The following is a 24,237-nucleotide window of genomic DNA, read 5'->3' as shown; positions in this document are numbered from 1 at the left end:
GTGTCAGGGGGTAGAGCACATGCCTAACATGTGAGAAGTCCTGAGTTTAAGTTAATACCCAGCTATCACCCCAAACAAAGACTTTTTCTTTCTGGTAAACTCTTCCTTTGATATGTATAAGCCCACTGGATAGTTACTTTTGTATCTTATTCAACCTTCTCCCTCCTGGTATTGGGAGTTGGTTTGAATAAAGAGAGCAGTCTGGCTTTTGGCTGGCACAGAGAGAACACATGGCAGAAAGGCCATGAGGCAAAAAGCAAACTGACTCTGATCCTATCAGCTTGGTGTATTATTTCTCCACTGCTACCCTTCTTCTTCAGCTCTCGTAGTTCTTCTTTTCTAATCTGTGAATAAATAGGCACTTGAGAGTGAAAAGGGAAGTCAACCCCACCTCCACCAACCTTGGCGGGTGCCCCGCCCTTAACCTCCATCAACCTTGGCAGATGCCCCGCCCTTAAGGAAGTCATCACTACCTCAGCCTCTTCATTTCTCTGCGTCGGGCAGCTAGATTAGGACGCCCAGACCTTTCATTTGGCGAGCCAGCCAGGAGTCCTCATCCTGCCTGGAACAGAGCTATGAACAGGTGGCCTGGTGAGTTCTAATGTGTGTGTGAGCGCGCTTTGCTTCGTGTCTGTCTTAGTCTAAGATTATGTTGTATTCTGTGACCAGTGGGAAGCAGACTTTGTGTTGGCTTAGTGGCTGATGTTATGAGTTCCCTACTCGATGTGGAAACCAAGTAGTAGCAGACTTTGTATCATAGGAGGGTTAGAGTGCCTTGTGTGACTTAGGGATCTCCCACCTGATGTGTTTCCGGGTGTGGGGTCCCCACTTGACGTGTATTCCAGGTGGCAGGGGAGCTGACGAGCTCTTAATACTGCTATAGGTCACGACCCTGGTGGTACCCCAGGGGATCGGTAAGAGCAGCGGGAAGACGTTCCCGGGCTGCTGGGAGAGGTTGTCTGTCTGTGATTTGTGGAGCTCAAGAACTTGGTTGTTATTGGCATTGCCATCTGTCTTGGATTTATTGTTGGTATTTACAGTCGAGAATTAATCTGTGAATTTTACAGTTGTGCCTCTGGATGTTCGTTTGACTCCCCTCTGACTGCCTCCTTTATCTGTCTGCCTTCGTGGCGATTCTACAAGTTTGATTCCTAAATTACTTGAACGCATTTGTTTCGGTTATTCCAGTGTGGCGCCACTGTCTGTCTGTTTGTTTGGTTTTTTGTCTGTGTGTTCTATGTTTTTCTTTGTTCTGACCATGATAGAAACTCTAGGGACATGGCGGAGGGTGTCGGAAATCGCAAACCCCAGATTTCTCAATGGCCATCGGGGATAAATTTTCTCTGGAGAACTTCTGGACTTTGCAATTGCCCAACTTTCCTGCCATGTGTTCAGGCCCAGAAGAAAAATAAAAAAAAAGGCAACTGGCCACTTTTTTTTTCTAGCTGAAGAAAAAAAAGTGCTTTTTTAAAATTCTCCAGCCTGAAGGAATTCACTACACCGCCAGGGCAGACTATTGTCCTCCCAAACTCACCTGGCTGGAAAATGGAGGCGTAGGCAAAGAAATCCCAGTGGGTCATTTACATATCAAAGAAAAATCTAGCTATTGGTTTGGAAGTCAGAAAATTTTTTGAGCATTTAAATTTCTAACTTAAAGATTTCTTTAAAAAAAAAAGAGGATGTTTCTACCCTGTTAAACCCTGTTGTATTAGTTGTGTGTAAAATATATGTTCTAGGTGTTTCAGAATAGTGCTACCATTCTGTGTTTATCTTTTGTCTTCTGACTTACTTTGTTTAACATAACATGATCTAGGTCCATCCACGTTGCTGCAAAGTCTGTGATTGTATCATTTCTAACTGCCATGTAATATTCCATTGTGTATATGTACCACATCTTAATGATCCATTCATCCGTTGTTGGACATCTAGGTTGGTTCCAAGATTTGGCTATTATACTGAGTGCTGCAATAAATAGTGGGGTGCATACGTATTTTGGAATGAATGTCCTTCCATCTTGTGGATATATGCCTAGGAGAGCAATTGCTGGGTCAAATGGCAGCTCAATTCTGAGTTCTTTGAGCACTCTCCAGACTTTCCTCCATAGGTGTTGGACTAGGGGGCATTCCCACCAGCAGTGGATGAGAGTTCCTTTCATACCGCATCCCCGCCAACAAAGGTTGTTTCCATTATTTTTGATGTGAGCCATCCTCACTGGTGTAAGGTGGTATCTCATTGTTGTCTTGATTTGGATCTCCCTGATGATGAGTGAAGGTGAGCATGTTTTCATGTGTTTGTTGGCCATCCTTCTGTCTTCCTCAGAGAACACTGTAATAGTCAACATATACGTGGGAGCAGTGTCCAAAATACATGAAAAAGGAACAACGCAAACTCTTGACGGCTCATTATACCACAAAGAAAACAGCAACAACAGAAACAGCAACATAGAGAGAACAGGTACGTAATCAGACCCCCACAACAAAAGCTCACAATAATCCCTTAGAGATCGTAAACAGGAACACAAGTATAGAACACCACAGGAAATCACGGACTGCAATGGCAATATACCATAACACTACGTTTTAATTCCTTTACCTTGCTACATTTTTTTTTTTTGGTTTTTGGGCCACACCCGGTAACGCTCAGGGGTTACTCCTGGCTATGCGCTCAGAAGTTGCTCCTGGCTTGGGGGACCATATGGGACACCGGGGGATCGAACCGCGGTCCGTCCAAGGCTAGCGCAAGCAAGGCAGGCGCACCTTACCTTTAGCGCCACCGCCCGGCCCCTACCTTGCTACATTTTAAATAACCTCTCAGCTTTTCTGTCCACAGGCACCCTTAGATACAAAGGGCGGACAAACAAAATGGCAACTCGGGATACCACACGAGATACCATACCTTGCTTGCAAGACGAGATGGCCACGAGAAAACTCTTTAACATAGACTTTATTTCTAGGTTAAACCTTCTTTTAGGAATTGAAGCACGGGACCAGTCAGACCACCAAAGCAGTACCTGTGACGACGTACAGACCTAAACTACAGGCTCTAGTCATCGAACACATTCAACCAAACCAGCATTCCCTTGCTATTCTCTCCTTTCTTCTCGCTACTTTTTTCTTTTATTTCTCTTCTATTCTTCTCTTTACTTTTTCCCCTTTCTCTTTTCCCTTTCTACGGTATTTTCTCTTTTCTCTTCCTTCATACCCCTCCCATATACGTTCCCCTTTCCCCCCCCCCGGAAATCCAACTATCCCATCACCCCCCAATCCCATCCAGATCTCCCACCATATTAAAACTCTCCACCCTCAGTCCCTAATCTCTTAGGCATCAAGATCGACCTCCTACCCAACGAACCAGTACCCAGCACCCAGGCGAGGGGACACCCAGCCAATCCCACACCTTCTCTCCTGCAAGAAAAGACAGCCACCTTCCCTGAAGACTCATGCTACGAGACCCTCCCTACCATCTCCCCCTAACGTGGACTGTTTCCTGAAACCGGACTTAGGTCCAATAGTATCCCCAATGCAAGAACTCTTCCAAGAATTCCCTGCCGCAAATTTTTACCAATACGAAGAAGGTCAGGGGGAGTGATTGGAAGATGCCTGGGAGCCCACACACCACAAGAAAAATCCAAAAGACAACGGGAAAAACTGTACTTTCAACATAGGCATAAGACCTGTAATACACCAACCTCTTTACATGTTCTCCCCCAAATGTAAAGTAGTCTCTTGCACCACTTTGGTCCTTTAAAAACTTCGCTAACTCATTTTATCTCTCTCTTTTTTTTTTAAATGTTTGCCCTACATATATATTTGTGGGCACATACACTTTTATTTCTTTTTTTTTTATAATAGTTTTTGGGTATGCGACCTATTTTTGTTACCCACTCTGTCCAATCCAAATACACCGACAATATAATGGAGCACCACTTCCCTCTGCAAAGGCACACTAAATAAAGGGGAAATCTTACATATAAAAAAAAAAGAGATCTTATCTACTAAAGATGGGAACTCATAGTTGTTTACAATACAGGGTTATCTCCTACCTTGAAAATATGTCATGTGGAATCAACTTAGACCTCAGGTGATTAGATACCATTCAACCAGCCTGAACCCTGGATCCCAGACATAGAAACGGCACAGCTCTTCACAACAGCTGCATGAAACAAACTCCATCTGGGACAGCCTTAGTACTGCAGGGTCAACAACAAGGGCCAGCTTAAACACGATATCCCGACAATGAGGAAAATGTGAACAACTTGACCTTAGAGCAGTTTAGCCTACCTCACCAGCCAACGACAAGACAAAACCAGAAGACGTGGCACCCTTTGGTAGGTCCAAAAGCCAAGATTGTGTTTTACAGATGACTGGATACGAGAACCACGACCAGACTGTATACATCTTGGGACCAATAAAAAAGCCCTAGTCTAGGGTTTGAACTAAGACCTGCACAATAAGCATGATCCTCAGTTCCAAAGGTCCGGCAGAGACAATTGTAACGGAAAGGGGCTTCTGGAAGCACAAAGAAAGACGCTATCCTAGATGCCATCCTAGGTTCAGGGCAAAGACTAAGATCACCAACCACAGAAGACGGATTAAAATGGCACTGAGGTAACAGAACCTCTAGATTCACAAAGACTGACTTCACCATAAGTCCCATCTCAGGATCTGTACAGATACTGAGACCTCTAAACACAGAGATCTGATTGCATCACCCTGGACAGAGCAGAAGTCTTCCACACACCAAAAAATAAATAAATAAATAAATAAAAAATAATAAAAAAACCCACCACTGGGAGAGTAATGATCCTGAGCAAAGACTAGAGTTGATCCCATGACAGTATACTCCAAGGACGGAGAAACCCCATATCGCATAGAGCAAGTGAATTCCTTTTCGAATGACCCCAATATTTACTGTGCCAGGGCAGAAGGGAAAAAAAAACACACAAAACCTTGGACATTTATATATATATATGTATATGTATATGTATATATATATATTACCTTCATTTATTATTGTTATTATTATTTTTATTTACCTAGCTATTTTGGTCGATTTCTCTGTTTGGATGTGATTATTGAAATCGTTGTCCCCAGATATCCTTATTTATTTATTTACTTTTTTTCTTTTCTCTCTTCCTTTTCTTTCGAGAGGGGCTACACCATGTTTCTTATTTCAAGACCACGGCGTGTTTTTTTTTTGTTTTTTTTTGTTTTTGTTTGTTTTGTTTTATTTTGTTTATCTGTCTTTTGTGGTGCTTATCGATATAGCTGGAGTCCTCACGGGATATTTGACACTTCTTTTGGTACTGGTGGAGTGTTTCACATTCTTTCCCTCACTCATTTCCCAAATCGATGATGAGAGCCTCTAGAAGGATTCTGCCCATCTTCGGGGTATTAGACTTTTACCCCCAGTTTATATATTTTCACCTTTTCAGGCAAAACCACGCAACTTGAACTAGCTAGCCCTGCCCCCACTTAGAGGGGGAAATCAGGGAGGCATCAAGACCAAACTGATGCAAGACTATTAAGTAGTAGGTTAGATACAGAGGGGACCACATATTCTAGACGCCCTGGGGGAGAGGGAAGAGGAAATGGAAGGTAGGACAAAAACGGAGGTGTAGGGAGGACAATTTAGGGATGGGAATCCTCCCTGATTTTATGTAAATATATACCTAAAATATTATTGTCAACAATATGTAAGCCACTATGATCAAAATAAAAATTACATTAAAAAAAATAAAAAATAAAATATATATCCCATAAAGAAAAAAAAAAGAGGATGTTGCAGATTATTGTGGTTATTTTTGTTTGTTTGTTTTTCGGTGCATGTGGAGGTTTTTAGCAGCAGAACCACTCCCAAAGGATGAGTGGAGAAGTTTAAAAAAAAAAAAAAAGAAGAGGGAGCCGGATGGTAGGGCATTTGCCTTGCATGCAGAAAGGAAAGTGGTGCAAAAGAAATTAAAAATGTGTACTAGGAAAAATCTGTATAATCAAACTAAATGATAATTGATATGTCTCTAGGTTAAAAAAAAAGAGTGTAAATGTTTTTGAGCATGTTCTGCCAGAAGTAGTGAGCATTCATTCTTTCTGGTTTTCAGAATTAATTTGTGTAACGTGAATTGCTGGTGTCTTCTGCCTGTAAACCAAGGTCAGAAGACTAAGTGAATTTCTATATTTAGAATTAAGCATGATTAAAATATTATTTTGCAATTTTTCATTATTTGTTACCAAGAACATTAATATTTGTATCACAGGAGGTTTTGTAAAAATGGTCATGGTTTTAAGAAAAAAAATATAAAAGATTTCGCTGTAGAAAAAGATTCTCAAATTTTCTGAGTAATTTAAGTAATATTTGCTTTTTCTCTTCTCCTAGAACCTTTTAGTACCATTTTATGTCACGGCATCATGTTGCTTTGCACAAAATACAAGCAGATGGCTTTCCTCTCTGCATGAGGGGTGATCCCCATGCAGACAGAAAATCCTAAAATTAGTGCGGGGACCCCAAAGCCCTCTTTCAGAGGAATAATTGGAGTTGAGGTGGTGTGACAAGCAGGCACCTTTAAGCATTTGGCTGTAAAGACCAGAAAGAGACCGAGATAAATGGCCTGAGTAAGGAAATTGAAGATTTCCTAGAAGATTACCACTGACTGTGGGCCCTGCTCTCACCCTCCACCCTTAATCTCAGGAGAAAGAGAATTCGAGGTCAGTCTCTTTCAAACCTGGAGAGGAGTGGAACAGACAAATCACCTCTAAAAATTCCTACAGAGGGTGAGATGCCCACGGCCAGCCACAAGATCCTCATGCTGAACTGACCAATTCATCAGCCAAACCTGAGTGACTGTGACGTGACAAACCTGCTGTGTCTACAACCTGTCCTCAAAAAAAAGCTCTGTAAGTAATGGGGGTGGGTGCCCAAGATGGAGATTTCTCCAACAGTGCTGTATATGTGCAAAGGAAAAAGCCAAGTTATTCAAATACCTGGTAAGGTACAAGGTAAAGGTGGAGAGAAAAACCATTTTTGGTAGCTAATTAAAATTCTAATGGGCCTAACTTAAAACCCACTTCCTTGAAGTAACTTATGTGAAAATGCTCTTACTAGTTGTATTAAACCAGATCATAAATTTAAATGCAAATGTTAGTCTAACTAAAGTAACTCAGAGTTGTGTTTATTCATAATGCTATAATGCTTTGTTTTCTGTTGTTTAATTTGTGCTATCATTACAGACAATAAGAACAGCTGTGCCATTCAAGTTGTGCTATTTACTGCTCCAAGGCCTGAGTGGGTTAAGTAATATTCCCCTGTATAATTAATCTGATCCTTTTCAGGTGTTAAGACTGCAAAAGTGAACCAGTTAACTGCTCCTTTAGGGAAATATGAGATTTTATCCTATCTAGAGATTGAGACTGCAGTCCCCTGTCAGTCTGAAGTAGCTACAGAAAATTGATCTTCGACCACGTTCCCTCTAATGACTTCTAGGGTGATGAAATCTCTAAAGCAAAACGGTCATCAGGAAAAGCTATGAGGGAAATAAGGGGAAAAGAAAGGCCACAGGAATTAATAAGCCAAGTTAACAACTAAAGATAACATTATGCCTATCTATCTCAGAGGTTAAAGCAGGTAGCAAAAATAAACCAACCCAGACATTTAATAAACATGGGTGGTAAAAGGAAAGAAGTAAAAATTATGTTTCTCTTGGTAATGTTAAAAGTAAGACAATTATTACTAGAAATGAAATTTCTTCATCTCTGTCTGACCCAGTGCAGGAAAGGCAACTGGAGTTTAGGGCTCTACTGTTCTCTCTACCCCAACAGCTGTTTAAGTTGCAGGATTGAAGAAAAGGAAGCAGAAACCTCCTTATCTTCGTGGAATTCACAGCCTATAAAAAGAAAACCCTGAAGATCCAGCTGAGTCAGCTCATAGGACCAGAATAAAAGTCCTAGTCTTCCTACAGCAGCAACCATAAGCCCCCCCCCCCCCCAGTGCAAATGCTTTCTGAGCCTTATGATGTTTTTCTCTCACCCTTCCACTCTCCTCGCAGCTCGGCCAGCCGCCATCAATGCCCCCTACAAAGCCAAGCCTGAAAGGGACTCAGACAGGCATATGAGCCCCAGAAGCCGAGAGACCAGGTCCTGGTAAAACGGTACCACTCGCAGACACTAGAGCCTATGTGAAAAGGACCTTATGTCATCCTTCTGATCACCCCAACTGCTGTTAAGGTGAATGGCATGCTTCCTGGGTTCACGCCTTCCATCTAAAACCTGCCCTTGCTAATCTCAACCATGATGGGTGGAAAGTGGAGCACACTGAGGATCCCCTCAAGATACGGGTCCGGCGGGCACACTTCAGCCCTAATGCACTCACTGACTCTGGCAATGCTCTCCCTGGAACTTGCTGACGGAGGACTCAAGCAGGTCATACACCCAGATGAACTGGTAAAAAGACTATATGGAAACGCCTGTGACTGAAGGGTGGGGGCATCAACTCAACAGTAGGCTTCTGTGAAACTAGAACTGCTTACCTCCGGTCCCCTACTTCTTCCCATGTGTGGGGGGGGGGAGCCGGAATGGGTGTGTAAAGCAAAACCTCAGCCTTTGCCTCCCTCTTGGGGGGGGGATTGGCCTCTGGCTGTCCCTGTCTAACTAGGTAATCTAACCTTTGCTTCTTTTAGTTGTAAGGTAGTCCCTTCTAGCTTTGAATCGTCTGTTTGCTATTCACATAACAGCACCAAATCTGTAGACCTGGGTCAGGTAGGAGGTACTCAGTGCTCAGAAGTCCTGCCTGCTCCCTCTAGCCCAGGGTATTTACCTCCGGAACGGGTATGGATATGTGGTGAAAATTTGGCTTACTCTCTTTTACCCCAAAACTAGACTGGAATTTGTGCCCAGCATTAGTACTTCCCAACATTGACATCATTCCAGGGACAGAGCCCATCCCTCTGCCTAGCATAGATCTCTTAGGAGGCACTCCTAAGTCTGAGCACTCTACTGGTAGGGCTCAGAAGTAGCAGGTAAATTGGTGACTGGGGGAGCAGGGCTAGCGGGGCTAGACAGGAATAACAGACTCTCACAAAAGTTAATTTCAGATGTGGAGACAGTATGTAAATCTATTAATAATGTGCTGGACCAGCTCGACTCAGTGGCTGAAGTGGAATTACAAAACAGGCGAGGGTTAGATTTGATCTTGGCAGAGCAAGAAAGGCTTTGCATGGCCTTGCAAGAAAAATGTTGTTTTTATACTAACAAGTCAGGAATAGTGCCAGACAGAATCAGACAGCATCAAGAGGAGCTGGCCCAAAAGAAAAAAAGAGCTATTAGATGGTCCCTTATGGTCTTTATGGGGTGGGATTCTCCCCTATCTAATGCCCCTACTGGGACCCCTCCTGGGCCTTTTACTTCTGGTAGCCATTGGCCCATGCATAATCAATCACCTCACTACATTCATATGAGCCCAGGTTGGGAAAGTTAAACTTATGGTATTACGCCAACAATACCAAGGATTAGCTCATGCAGATAATTCTGACCAGGAATATCAGGAAGTGGAGGCCCCTGATCACATTGGCTTCTAAGATTAGAAGCCTCACTACAAGAAGTGGGGATTGAAAAGGGACGTCAACCCCACCTCCACCAACCTTGGCGGGTGCCCCGCCCTTAACCTCCACCAACCTTGGTGGATGCCCCGCCCTTAAGGAAGTCATCACTACCTCGGCCTCTTCATTTCTCTGCATCGGCCAGCTAGATTAGGACGCCCGGACCTTTCAAGAGCTTTGGGGGAATCAGTGCAACTGAGTGAGAAGGCTCAGTCCTGATCCGGCTTGATGCAACACAGCAAAATTAACAGCAGCTCACCACAGCTCCAAGGGAGACACATCCATATCCACAAGCTCAACATCTTCCCTTTATGCTCAGTGTAGCCCAGAGACTCTTGATGCTTCCTCTGCTGAGAGGATCCTGCATAAAGTTTCCTTGCTTCCCATCCCTGCTTCTGCACTGGTGATCAGAACTGAAGGTCCTGAAAAAGGAATATGTAGCCAAGTGTATACTCATGCCTATAACCCAGCATTCTCATGCATAGGGGCTGCCCTGCACTATTGGGGTTATGCATTTGTGGGCATCCAACACAGGTTTCACATTTTCTCACCTTCTGCTACTTCAGCTATCTCCAGAGACCACAGTTCTTTTGGCGGGCACAGCCAGAAATGCTCAGAGATTATTCCTGGCTCTGCACTCAGTGGTACTTGGGAAACTATATGAGATTCTGGGGATCAAACTTAGGTCAGCTGCTGTGCTATCACTCTGGCCCCTCTGATTCCAGTAGTTAAGGTTTTATTTATTTATTTATTTGGCTTTTGGGTCACACCCAAAAACTCAGAGATTACTCCTGGTTATGCGCTCAGAAATTTTTCCTGGCTTAGAAGACCACATGGGACTCCGGTAGATCAAATTGTGTCTGTCATAGGTCAATCATATGGTAGGAAATTACCCTACCACTGAGCCACTGCTCCAGTCTCTCCAGTAGTTAAGGTTTTAAACTGATCTATACTCTAACTACATCTGCACTTCTGCTCAGAAACACATATGTATATATGCATATGTACACATATATACAAGCACATACATGTATTATGTAGGTCATGATTCAAGACGGGTCTCTCACCCCATTTCAGAACACACGAATGGACTGTGTCATGCAAGAAAGGAGCTCTCCTCAGATGATCTTTAACCCTCTGATCCAGGGGACCATTGTCCCTGCAGACCTTCCCTCCTCCAGAACCACCCTGTTCCTCCTATTTTCCCAGTCTGTTTACCAAGATGATAAAACCCACTGATCTTTAAATTCTGCTCCAGGTAGATTTATTCACTAGAGCTATTTATCCAGGATTAACAGAAATCTGACAAAGAAGCAATACCCATTTATCTGACACAGATTCTTAGATTAGATTCCCATCTCTTTAGAAATGTGTTGAGAAATATGTTTCCTCAACATTGGCTCCAGATCAATGGATCATCCCACAAGTCGATACTGGGCATAGGATAGTTCTTCCTGGTCAATGCCTTGGATCTTTTGGGTCCAAACTTCGAGTGGCCCTGACTGGAAGGGAGACTGTTAAAAATCAGTCCTTCCTCAGTGAGTCCACAGCATTTGGTCACATGAAGGAACTTATCAACAAGGGAGCACATCCCAGAGTGCTGAAACTGGGTCTGCAGAGGCCAGGGAAGATTCTGGTGAATGGAGAGAAGAAACTCTCAAGTGCAGTCTCCAGAAGTGCTCCAGGGATGGCAGACATCTGGCCATTACTCAGATGGCTGGATAGAGATCTGAGCTAGTGTGCAAGCACAAGGTTCAGTGAGAGGAAAGATTCCCTCTCTCAGAGGTTCTTATCATGATGGAGGAAGTGTGTTTCATCAGGATGAAAGGAAGGAGGAAGAAGGAAGAAGGAAGAAGGGTAGGGAAGGCTGCCAGATAGGGCAAACCTTCATGTCCCATCCTCAAGTTATTTGTCCTTCAAAATGTGTTCATTGCAAGGTATCATATTTTCTGGCATATAAAACGACTGGAGTATAAGAAGACCCCCTACTTTTCCTGTTAAAAGATAAGGTCTGGGATATCTTTGCCATATAAAACTACCTCTCTTCTAACGCACACCAAGTAAAAAATAAAAAATGTAAGAGAAAAAGAGTAGAACCATCGAAGATTAACAATATATGTTTAAAAAGTATATGTTTAATAAAGCTAGTTTTTGGAGTGGCAACAATCATTTTATATTTGTCATTTTTAGTGAGTGACTGTGATTTTTTAATTGTGATCTACATTGAGAGCAGGGAAAGGGGACTCCTCCAAAAGCAGCTGACTGGGATGCAGTGATTAACAGGACAGCTAGAGAGAGACAGTGAACCTCATCTGTGTCCCATAAAAGCTAATAAAAGGACTGAACAACAGAAAGCCACATACCGGGTGGCTGGATGAGATGTGGTGCTCAGTAACCCAGCTCTTCTGTGTGCCCTGAAAGATGAATCAGGACAAACAGAGCACCGAGCACTGGAAAGCCACATATCATCTATGACACCCAGCAGCTAGATGGGATGCAGAGCTCAGTAACTCAGCTCCTCTGTGTGCCCTGAAAGATTAATCAGAACAAGCATAAAACTGCCTGGCAGCTGGATGGGATGCGGCGGTAAGAGGGGCACAGATCACTTGTGCCTGAAGCTGGAATAAGTATCAGCATGACATATACCAGTGTATAAAACTACCCCTGACCTTTAAGATTTTCATGAGTTAAAAAGTCTTCTTATGGAGCCAGAGAGAAAGCATGGAGGTAGGGCATTTGCCTTACATGCAGAAGGATGGCGGTTCAAATCCCAGCATCCCATATGGTTTTTTGAGCCTGCCAGGAGTGGTTTCTGAGCATTGAATCAGGTTTCTGAGCATTCTGGGAGTGACCCAAAAACTAAAAAAAGAAAAAAATAGTCGTTTTATATGCTGGAAAATATGGTAAATAGCTGAGGGGAAGTCCAATAGGTGCACTGTGTATCCAAATCCAGGCAGACACATGAATTCTTGGAAGGGACTATTGGGACATATACACATATGCATGTGCAAACACACAAACACACACACAACTGTAATTCCCTCTAACTGTAGTTTGTAGTTTGTACTAGTGACAACAACCCAAGTAGGTCAAAATGGAGCAGCATAAGAAGCTAGGTCATGTATTTGCATATGCATGTATGTATATATGTGCGCACACATATGTGTGCCCATCTCACACAAGCTTAGAAAAGGACAGAGTATTGAGAGATTTCAAATAGGGTAAATCAGAGCTGGAGGGATTTGGAGTGCATTTGGTAAGATGGTTTGCAAGCAGTCAACACAGATGCAGCATCTCACCTAGTTCCCTATGGCCACTAAGAGTAGTTCTTGAGCACCAATGACTGGATATTGTCTTCTCCAAATAAAAAAACATCAGCAAAGTGTAAACTGAATGCAGCCAGTTTTCACACCCCATCAGAGATACAAACTGCCCTATAGCTTCTGGCTGGTAGAAGACAGAGGCACTTAGTAAGTCCTCAAAGCACTGGCAACAAAGGAAGGTACACAGAGAGGCCCAAAGGTATGAAGAAATCCCAGGCCAGCATGTGACAGGAGAAAAGCACACCACATTCTAGTCAGCAGCCTAGGCCTGTCCTGTTCCAATATACTGCATTAGCATGTACCCATGGGTTTACTATGCACAGATGCCCCCATTAGTTTCATGAGATCCCCCTGGGGTTCTTTGCTTCAGAGAGTGGGAGTTCAGGGACCACCATGCTCTGGACACTTTGAGTTCCATGGCTACTTTCTCAGACTAGCAACTTTTTCCTCTGCTCTTGGCTTCAGCCCCTTGATCATATCCTTCCCCATAAGGAATGTTTGGTGCTGCCTCAAGAAAGCCACACATCCCTTGGGTTCAGTTAGCTATGATGTGGACTGAGTGGGTTCACTCATGGACTCTGACCAGCTCAGACTCTGTACCTCATTTCCTTACACAATAGAGACTTGTCAACAACCACATCTCCTCACACAATGGATAGACCTGCAAGCAGGCAGTGATATTTCCCCAGAACCACTCAGTCATTTGCAGTTTCTACCTTTGATTCAGCTGTTTAATTCACTGTAAAATATGTTAATTCACATATTACATGTATTCATCCTCTGCCTTGAAATGGCCATAGGCCTGAGACACAGTGGCATTATTAAAAGTACCCCCAACCTCTCAAATGCCTTTTCCAGTTCCTGGCATCTGAAGACTTAGAAATTTAGGAAGGTCTCTGGGGTCATTGATCTCTCCTTACTTGGAATTCTATGCTCTATGTCTCCGAAAGAATGCTGAATCCACTTGTAGGGTAAAGAAATATGATGGTGGACACCCAGGTCTGTATGGGAGGAAGGAATATAAAGCCTCCTCCTCCTGACAAGACACAGGACTAATAAAGCCAAAAAAATCTCAAAGACCTCTGAAAAGTGAGTACCTACTGATTACCATACAGGTGTGCCAAGGATGGTGGTTAGCAGCTGCAGCCCCTGCCTTCTTCTTCCCACACTATCTTTAGTCTTCTTGAGAGCTGACACAAAGCCATGGATAAAGAGCAAATAAAAGCTAGGGAAAAGTCAGGTTCCTGTGGCTTGTATGACCACTCCACTTTCTAGGAAAGGCACATGGCAAAACCTTCTGTGGTATCCTTCTGTGGGATATGGTGCCAGAGTGTGGCCTGTTTAGATGTGTTAACTCAGCATTTCTAAAGTTTCACATTTTCCTTGTACCAAACACAGCACTCAAACTTGTACAGTAAATCATTGTCCCTCTGAGCCCATGAGCCCAGGGCACCTTACATACATTTTCTCAGGACATAAATCTTTTGTGTCAGAGCTTCATAAATCAGAGGTGGCAGTTTGTGGTGTTTGGACCCTTTTAGTAAATCTGAAAATAAAGACGTATTCCCCCTCAGCAACTAAGCCCACAGTGAACTATATTATATTAAGGTTGGAGCCGGGAAGTGATGATCCCAGCCTTTGGGGGTGATTGAGACTTTATAAAGACTAAAATAGAGCTGAGATATTCTTGGGTTTGCAGGGATAAGGATAGTAAAAGGTGAGATGAGATACTGTGTATGTATATGTCCATGGTTTAATTCCTAGTATCATGTGATCCCTGGACACCATTAGAAAAGTCCTGGGCAAGTCATGGGCAAGTGTAGCTCTAATTATGTTCAGCACCTCTGGGCCTGTGCAATAGCGCATCCTTGGACCCTAGCATTAGGCCATTTGGCTTGCTGACTGATAATGACTAGGCATAGATGGCACTGGTCTCCTCGGCATTATGTGAGAGCCTGCCCCAGATAAAAATGGAATATAAGGAGAGGTACAAACCAATTATAATATATATTAAAAATAACATTGCTTGGTATGCTCTCAAAGAAAACAAAAAATGCTGATATATGAAGTGACAGCTCTGAACATACAACTTACTTTGGGTTGGAACATAAACTTACAAAATACATCGTCAAGAAATAGCCTTTGATTTTATTTTGCTTCATTCAGAGTATCTAATTCCAGCTCAAATGCAGCTAAATTATCTCCTTGAACATCTTCAGAAAACATGACACGATCACTCTTTCTCTCAATATAAGCCAGTCATGCCCAGTGAATGTATTTCAAATTTACATATTATTATTATTAATTATTTGTTTGTCTACACTCAGTGGTGCTCTGGTATTACTACTAATTCTGCATTCAAAAGTCACAGTTGGTTGGCTCAGGGGAACAAATGATCAACTAAGGGTTGGCAGAGTGCAAGGCAAGCACCCTTCCCAATGTACTATTGTTCTGGCTTCTAGTTAATGTTTAAAAATTAAATGTTATATGCTTTTAATCCAGATGTCATTTGCACACCTATGGTCTGTTTCTACACTATATTAATATTTTTACTGAAAAAAATTAAATAAAATATGAATGGTAAATAATTATATAATATTTCTAAACAAAATGGTTATCATTTAATAATGAATCTCTAGAGAAGTTAGGGGAAATCAAACCTAGACAAGCTGCTTCTGTTCAATAATACAAGAAGCCCAGGAGAAATTTTGTAAATGGCAAAACTAATTGATAGTAATAAATGATTAAGAAATCATTTTAATCACCTGAAGAAATGTGGAGCTAATTCTGGAAATTCCCACAAGCAAATAGTAAAGTAAACTAGTATATAAGCAAAGTCATTGAGCAAATGACTTTATCTTTAGAAGATAAATCTTTAAAATAAATCTTTAGATAAAATCTTTAGAAGATTTTAACAAGAAAGGCTGAAAAGTGGTATTCAGTAATATTCAGTAAAAATAATAAAAGCAGTTATGGCAAGAGATAACAAGATGAAATTATTTCCAAGAAATTATAAAACTGTCTATCTAAATTTAAGTGCTGGAGAAATCAATCTGCAAGCGTTCAGAGAGCTGGAAGATTCAAAATCACCTGGAATACAATTAAACTTTCTGGAGCACCTCAAGTGCCCACTGTTCTGCCTTTCTCTGACAGGTGATGTAAGGGCAGACATAAAAAGGCCAAACCCAGCATAGGCCTACCCTACACTCATACATTTTATGTCTCAATTCTCACATTTTTCCTGGAGAACAGGGACACTGTAGGCTTTCCCATAGTGACAGAGGACTCCACATGACTCTGATCACTGGCCTTGTATACTCTGTAGGTGGTACACCTGATAAGAAACATCAGGTACCTTCATAAACTAGTATATATAGCTGTCTTCCCACATCCATGCACTCAGGGAGAGCCTTGTCAAGTGTGGCCTTATACCATTTTGAATTACATTATTTGTGTTACTTGAACTATGTATTCCTTGTTATCTGTTTTCTGAGATACATGTCCAGTCCTGAACATGTCGAAGATGGCTATATAAACTCTGAATCCCTTAGATATGGGTTCAAACCTAAACCTGCTGTGACAGAAGCACTTAGACCCCAGCATGCTGGCATAATAAATCCCACTTTGTAACTTGCATTTCCATGTAGTCTCTTTGTTTTTTCACTGGGCTGCTGGCATGGACACAACATTTTGGGGATCATCCACTGACCTTGCCCAGTCGATTCGACAAACAGTCTCTGGAATCGAAGTTTTGGTGATTGGGTCTCCCCTTTGTCCCTCACTAGGGGGTAGATCAGGATCAGGCATTTGGAATTGGACTAGGCTAGACATTTTTTATTGGGTTACTGATCCTACTCTAATCAATAATTGTATCCCACCCTAGGGTGTGACCTGGTGATACTATATTGGATTATTTCTTACTTGGTATTCTGATACCACCCTAGGGTGGTACCTAATTCTTGTCATTAAAAGCAAGGGTCTGAGAAAGGCTGGGGCTCATTCTTTGGTCTTCTTCCACTGAGCTGCACTCCATCTTAGGAACAGAAAGTTTTTGTGGTTTGAATTCTTTGCTTGAGCACTGGATTTCCTGAACCCATTCTTGTACCTTTTCACTGTGTGAATTATTTTCTGTGGATCTCTACAACTGGAACTGTTACCACTGGCTTAATTGAACAGGGGAATGGAAACTGCTTTCCTGTCTGGGAGCTTGGTGGGAATTAAACCTTACCCAATCACCTAGAGAATGAGACATTTCATCTGGCACCTGAACAAACTGCAACCCAACCCTCATCAACCATAAGTGATATGCTTTCTTGGAAATCTCTCTCAGAAAATTTAAGGTGGTCTAAGTGGTTAATTGTATGTATTATGCCACCTTGTTTCAAACAGATTGGTTTTGCATTGTTTAAAGATTTGCTTTCAGTTGGCCGTGGTCCACAAAAGTATATGATTGCATAATTGGCTCTCCTGTACTGTATATATCCTTGACCATTTTTGGAATGTCAATATTGGAAATATAATTCTGCTGAGTTTATTGATTTACTGGGTATTAAGGGATAAAAGGATAAGAATAGTGAATCTCTTCCCACTACAGAAAATAGGGCCTTTATCCTATGCATACCGAGGCCCAAGTGCAAACTGGTAGATCATCTCCCACAACAAAAAATAAAGGCCTTTATATTGAAAACATACAGGCTCATAACAGATTTAGAAACACACAATCCTACTCCTATAACACAACCCTAACTCCAAACTTCACAGGTGAATCTTGATTCCACTGGCATAACTGACAGGCATGCTAATGCTGAATCAGAGGAAGAATCACCACAAAGCCCTATTCAGAGTAATTTTGCCAGCACGGGCTCAGCCCCTTTACCTGAAGTAAAAAATCTCATTTTATAAACCCCTTGAGATGGAAGACATAGATCAAATTAAAACATCATGTAAAAGGGTCTGGGGAGACCCCAGTTCGAAGACCTTGTTCCAGCTTGGGGGTACTGGGAGTCTTGGTAGGCCCCCAGCCATCTCCTCTCCTGCCCCCAGGCCTCCAGGCCTTTCCTAGGACCCAGCCCAGGCGGCTAGAAAAGGTGGGCCCAAATTGGGGGGTGCTGAGAGCTTCTCATTTTTATTAAGGCAGTCTCTGGCAATTTCTTACCAGTCTACATGTTCAAAACTGCGTGGGGTGATAGCCCCCCCCACAGTAAATATTAATAGTATATCCTATCCTTCAGTTATGTTTTGTGTATGTAGAATGTCCATCTTATATTCTGCAATTTCATACACCCTTGTAAAGCTCATTTTCCCTCCTTAACTCTATCACCCCAAGCATCAGTATCCCCCATTAACCCTTTTTAACTTCAGTACTTCACAGTCCCAATCACACACCAAAGTGGTGCACTGGATTTAATAACCCCCAACTATTTCAAAAGACATAAAATGGACACATATGTCTTGAATATTTTATGTCTATTTTCTTTGACAGCTATAACTCTTACTAAATATTCTCTTTTACAGTGAAGATTTTCCCCTCTTATTATCTTTTCTTCTCTCTGTGAGCTGTTCAATAAGGAATTTTTGGTGAAAGAGTTCCTCAGATTAATGCTTATGTTTAACCATGTCATGGGGATTTTTGAACTTGTTCTTGCAGTCCCCATTTGGGCCTATAATGCCACATGGCATTATTCCTTGTTTGCATAGGCACATTAAAATGGGAAAATACTATACATACAAATAAGTTCCTATCTAATAAAGGTAGGAACACAGAATTCTTGTAGAGTAATGGGTCCTTACACCCTGAACATTGACATAATGACCTGGTACAGGTCTCAGAAGAATGGGCATTCTCCATTCACCCCTGAACCAGGGAAGCTAACTACGAAACATCTAAGGTCATTTATAACATCATCTGGAAGCAATCCTCTACCAGGAAAAACCCTACCGCTGCTCTGACATTGACCTGCTCAAAAGAGACTTCCCTCAACACTAAGAAGACTTGACGACAATGACCTGCTTACAGGACAGGGCTCTCTGCATTGCCCTTTTATTGTGAGGTGAAACTAGAGGACGCTCTACACCATCCTGACTTCAATTTAGGATATGCAGATTCCAGGATCTTTAATACAGAAACATGATACCAACAACAGAAACTGTAAAAAATAAAAGTGTATTGACACTACAGACAATGACTTAGATTGGACAAACTAATTTGCCTGGAGCCTAGAGTTGGTCTTCTGCCAGGAAACTTCAGGGGTAGGGTCTCCTTGTACTTAGGCCAAGGCTTTTCTTTTCTGTGTCCTTCATATTTTGGTGGACCTATGCAAACAATAGCTGGAACTCTAACACCTTATACTGTGCTCCTTTTACTCTAATCCTTTAAGAAACCCACTTAAACTTTTGTGATTAACTTAATCTAATATGCATGGGCAAGGAAATGTAAGAAAATACTATATCTTCAATATTTAAGGAGTTGCATACGTTTTATGGCCTTAGATTGCTTTGTGTACTGCTAAGAAATGTTATAATGTACTACAATCTGGGGACTTGAGGGACAAAGTAATTGTACATGGGTTCTATTTTATTTTTCTTAATGTTCTTTGGCTGAAAGTTCAAAATTAAGGTATCAGCAAGGGGTTTTCTTCTAAAAATTCTGTTTATCAGTGATTGTCCTTCCATTGTAATTTTACCTTTTCCTCTTTCCTTGCATCTTTGTTCTCATAATTAAAAATAAATGTATAAAAATAAAAAAAGAAATTCAAATAATGTAATGCAGTTATAATGTAATGACTATTCTTATTTACATAAATAAATGTTCAACTATGAAAAAATCATGTAAAGATTACGATCCTACATCACCATATTGTGTAGAGTTACTAAAATTTTGGTGTCAAAAATCAGTTTGGGTTCTGCATTATTTTAAAAGAGTAGTAAAAATGTGTTTAACTTCAAATCAGTGGGTTCAATGGGACATGATTTACACGGAAGGAGTTCAAGCCAGGCCCTTTAGCCCAGAAGGAAATAAAAAAAAAATTGGTGGCAGGGGTGACCCTATTTTAATGAACAATTGATGGGTGAAAATCAATACTCAAATGTTCAAGTTCAAGCTGCTTTATCAAAGGAAATATTGGATATAGTTAAGAAAATCATATTATCCTCATGGGAAAAGATTGATTACACGGGAATAAATTCAGGAATTTTTCTTAAAATTACACAGGGCAGTCTTGAACCATATATAGAGTTTTGGGGAAGGCTCCAGAATGCACTTAAATTGCAAGTGAAAAATGAGGATAATAGAAAATTTCTCAAAAAGAATTTGACTTACTGCAATGCTAATACAGCATGCAAATCAGTATTATTGCCTCTGATAAAGCTGATTTGAGTAGAGTCTGTCAGAATGTGCAAGATATAACTCAACCCCCATCACACACAAATCATGTACAAAATTTTACATCAACTAAGGGCGTTACAGCTTCTCCCTAGAGGGGACAAAACACATTCAGGAAACCACGTTTCTGCCCGAAATGCATTAAAGTGCATTTTAATGCATTAACGGGCATTTAATGGGCATGAGACTGCCAGTCCAAAAAACCACTTTGATAACAACCTGAGAAGAGGTTTGAATATAATCCCCAGGAGGCAAGGTAACTGCTTCCATTATGGGAAGCCAGAGCATTTCAAAAGAGATTGCTGACTTCTTTTAAATTCACTTCCCCAGTTACACAATGCAGGGAAACACGTATCAGTGCTTACCTCAGCCCCATCAAAAACAGGGGCAAAACCCTTCAACCATAATGTTACCATGTTCAGCTCCAGGAAATTCTACACTGCAAATGATTTGAATCCTGCAATACAGGGAGTGGCAGTCTGGACATAATATGTCCAGAAGACATTAATATCTACCCAGGACAATGTTGAAAACATGTATTATGGGCTCAACACCCCTGAATACAGTCAGTATAATTTTTGGCAGGAGCAGCCTCAGTATCAAGGAAATTTCAGTCATTAACGAAGTCATTGATTCAGACTCTATGGGAGAAATAATTGTGATTATTAACGTACCAGTTACTTAGATTTTTAAGAAAGGTGAAGGTATAGCTCAGCTTGTGATAATTCCATATGTCAAGATAGGGAAACCAGATAAGAAAAGAATTGGAGGTTTTGGAAGCACCAATCCGGGTGCCATCCATAACCCACTCGTGGCTTTGGTTAAGAAAATGAGGGATGAACATTTAATGCTAAAACTTCAATTGCAAGGGCAGACATTTGAAGGACTTTTGGATTCCGTGGTAGAAGTTACCATAATCTCTGAAAAAGAATGGCCAGAAAACTGGCCTCTCCGGGAAATCATGTATTCTCTGGAGGGAGTGGGAGGTTTAAGCTCCTGTTTGCTAAGTACAAAGACTATAGTGTGCAAAGGCTCAGAAAATCAAAGAGCTATAATTAGACCTCACATAGGCCTGTTTTCACCATCCTTGTGGGGTCGTCACCTACAAAAGCAGTGGAAAGCAAAATTCCATATCCCACTAGTTCTAGAAGAAAATAACTATCCTCTGATACAAAAACTCAAAATTTTTACTATGGGCCACTGCCATTAAAAATACAGCAGCGATAAAAATAAATTGGAAGCCTGATGCCCTAATATGGACAGGTCAGTGGCCCCTTAAAGCTGATAAATTAAAGTTTCTGAAAGAATTAGTGGATGAACAGTTGAAATTGGGACATATTGAAACGTCCTTTTCACAATGGAATTCACCCATATTTATTATACAGAAAAAATCTGGGAAATGGAGACTTTTGATGGTCATAGAGTTGTGAATTTATCCATGATCTCTATGGGCAAACTGCAGACTGGTTTACCTTCACCTGTAGCTATTCCAAAGGATTGGCCATTAATAATAATTGATCTAAAAGACTGCTTTTATCAAATTCCTAACCACCCAGATGATAGAAAACATTTTGCATTTTCAGTTCTTTCTCTCAATAATACTCAATTCTGTAGGCATTTTCAGTGGAAGGTTTTACCACAGGGCATGTCCAACTTCCCAACAATGTATTTTGTAGATTTTGTTCCCTGCCTGTGAAAAGTTTTCTCAGGCTCTCATTTATTACTACATGGACGATATTTTATTAAAAATGAACAATGAGACAGATGTACAGAATTCATATTCTTATTACTGTCTACAAGCATCAGGACTAAAAACAGCTTCAGAAAAAAAAGACTATGCCACCTTATCAATACTTGGGTTCCATTTTAGACCAAACTTCTATATACCCACAAAAAATTTCCATTAATCAAAAAACTCAGAACACTTAATAATTTTCAAAAACTTTTAGGTAACATAAACTGGGTTCATCCCTCCCTAGGTATACCAAATACAGAACTGGCTCGTCTTTTTCAAACACTGGAGGGAGGACCCGCCTAAAATAGCTGAGATAGTTAATACCAGTTGTCCAAAAAAGAATTGGAGATTTTCTTAAACAGACTTAAACAGACAAAAATCCTGCCTCTCCAGGTTTGTACCTGGAGTAAAGATCTTTCTGCTGAACTTTTCGACAATGAAGTCTCCCATAGCTGCGCTGACACAATTATCCAGACCTTTGGCGTGGGTTTATTTTCATAACAAACAACCCCGCTCCGTGGTACCCTATTTAGAACTGATTTCAGAGCTTAATATCAAAGCAAAACTCAGAGCTGTTTCTTTGTTGGATTTTGATCCAGCCATAATAGTTTTACCAATACAAATAAAAGAAATTGAGTTAGTCTTGCCTCTTAATGAATGAATCTCTTCAAAGTGCCCTCTCAGATTTCACAGGAGAAATATCTTCCCATTACCCAGCAGGAAAGGCCTGGAACTTTTTTTTTTTTTTTTAAGAAAACCCAGTTTGTTATTTCTTCCATTGTTAGGACTTCTCCTATTTTCAATGTCCAGGTATTTTCCATCGACAGATCTCAAAAAGGGAAAGGAGGGATAATTGAGGATAAAATTAATGTGATTATACATACTAAATACAAGTCATCACAACAAGTAGAATTAGCAACACTGAACTACTTATTAACACATGTAACAGAACCATGTAACGTTGTAAATGACTCTGCTTACGTGGTAAGTCTATGCCCTGCCATAACCACCACCTCCATTAAGGCCAATACCCCGATAATACAGAATTTACTAAAACGATTACAACAGCTTCTCCAGAAAAGAACTGAGACCATCTTCATCACTCATCTTAGAGCTCACTCTGGATTACCAGGACTAATGGCTCAAGGAAATAAAACTGCTGACTTATTAACAATGCCTATTTTTAAAAACCCATTAGAAGAACAGTCAGCTCCACATACAAATGCATGCCATCTACATGTGAATTATCAAATTCCATGGAGGCAGGACAGGGAAATTACAGAGAACTACAACATTTGTGCACCATGAACAAAGAAAACTTGCATTACAGGAGCAAACCCAAGAAGTTTACAGACTAATGAACTTTGGTAAATGGATATTACACATACAGATTTTTTTCCATAAAAACCTTATCTCCATGTTGTGGTGGACACATATTCTCGGTTTGCATGGACAATTTCTATGTCTTCTCAAAGATCTAAGGTTGTTTGTAGTTTCCTTTATCAGTGCTTTTCTGTGATGGGTATTCCATATTCTATAAAAACTGATAATGGGCTCGCCTAAATTAGCAAAACTTTTAAATTCTTTTGTAAAGAGTAACAGGTAAGCCACCTGAGGGGGATCCCTCATAATAGTCATGGACAAGCCATTGTGAAAAGGACTCACAGAACCTTAAAAACTCAATTATAAAAATGTAGAAAAAGCTGTTTGACACAAACAGAACTGCTATCACTGACTTCAGTCACATTTAACTACTTAAATTTACCCCAAGGGTAATTTACACTGCAGCTTAAAGACATTTTAAAGAACACATTTAGAAACAGGAAACAATCCATATACCTGTTTGGATTAAAGAGAATGATAAATGAATAGCTGGATATCTCCTCCTGAGAGGGAGGGGATATGCTTTTGTTTCTACAGATGACAACTCTCCCATAAAATTTTGGGTCCCATTACACTTCGTGATAAATCGGGCAAGCACAAATAATTAGGTACCAACTGCCATGACTATAAACTCTCCTTCAGATCAAATACAAAATACTCAAAAGACTGACAACAGTAACATTGCTGAAACCTCCAAGAATGGTAACAAATTTAACACTCAAGCCCCACAACTTGAGTGAGACTGATAATGGTGATAAGCCCTTACACTTCAGGACACAACAGGAAAGACAGGAACCTGTCCTAACTGGGCTCCAAAATGTAGAAAATT

General features: G+C 41.0%; 1 pseudogene; it reads right to left on the bottom strand.

Annotated features, from left to right (window-relative positions):
* LOC126022005 (fatty acyl-CoA reductase 2-like) overlaps window positions 1-21,937 on the bottom strand; it is a 57,309-nt pseudogene extending 35,372 nt beyond the window's left edge.
* Window positions 21,938-24,237: the final 2,300 nt, after the last annotated feature.

This window comes from Suncus etruscus, chromosome 11 (assembly GCF_024139225.1).
Source record: "Suncus etruscus isolate mSunEtr1 chromosome 11, mSunEtr1.pri.cur, whole genome shotgun sequence".
Lineage (NCBI taxonomy): Eukaryota > Metazoa > Chordata > Mammalia > Eulipotyphla > Soricidae > Suncus > Suncus etruscus.
Note: the sequence above shows the minus strand (reverse complement) of the source record. Positions and strands in the feature narration are given on the sequence as shown.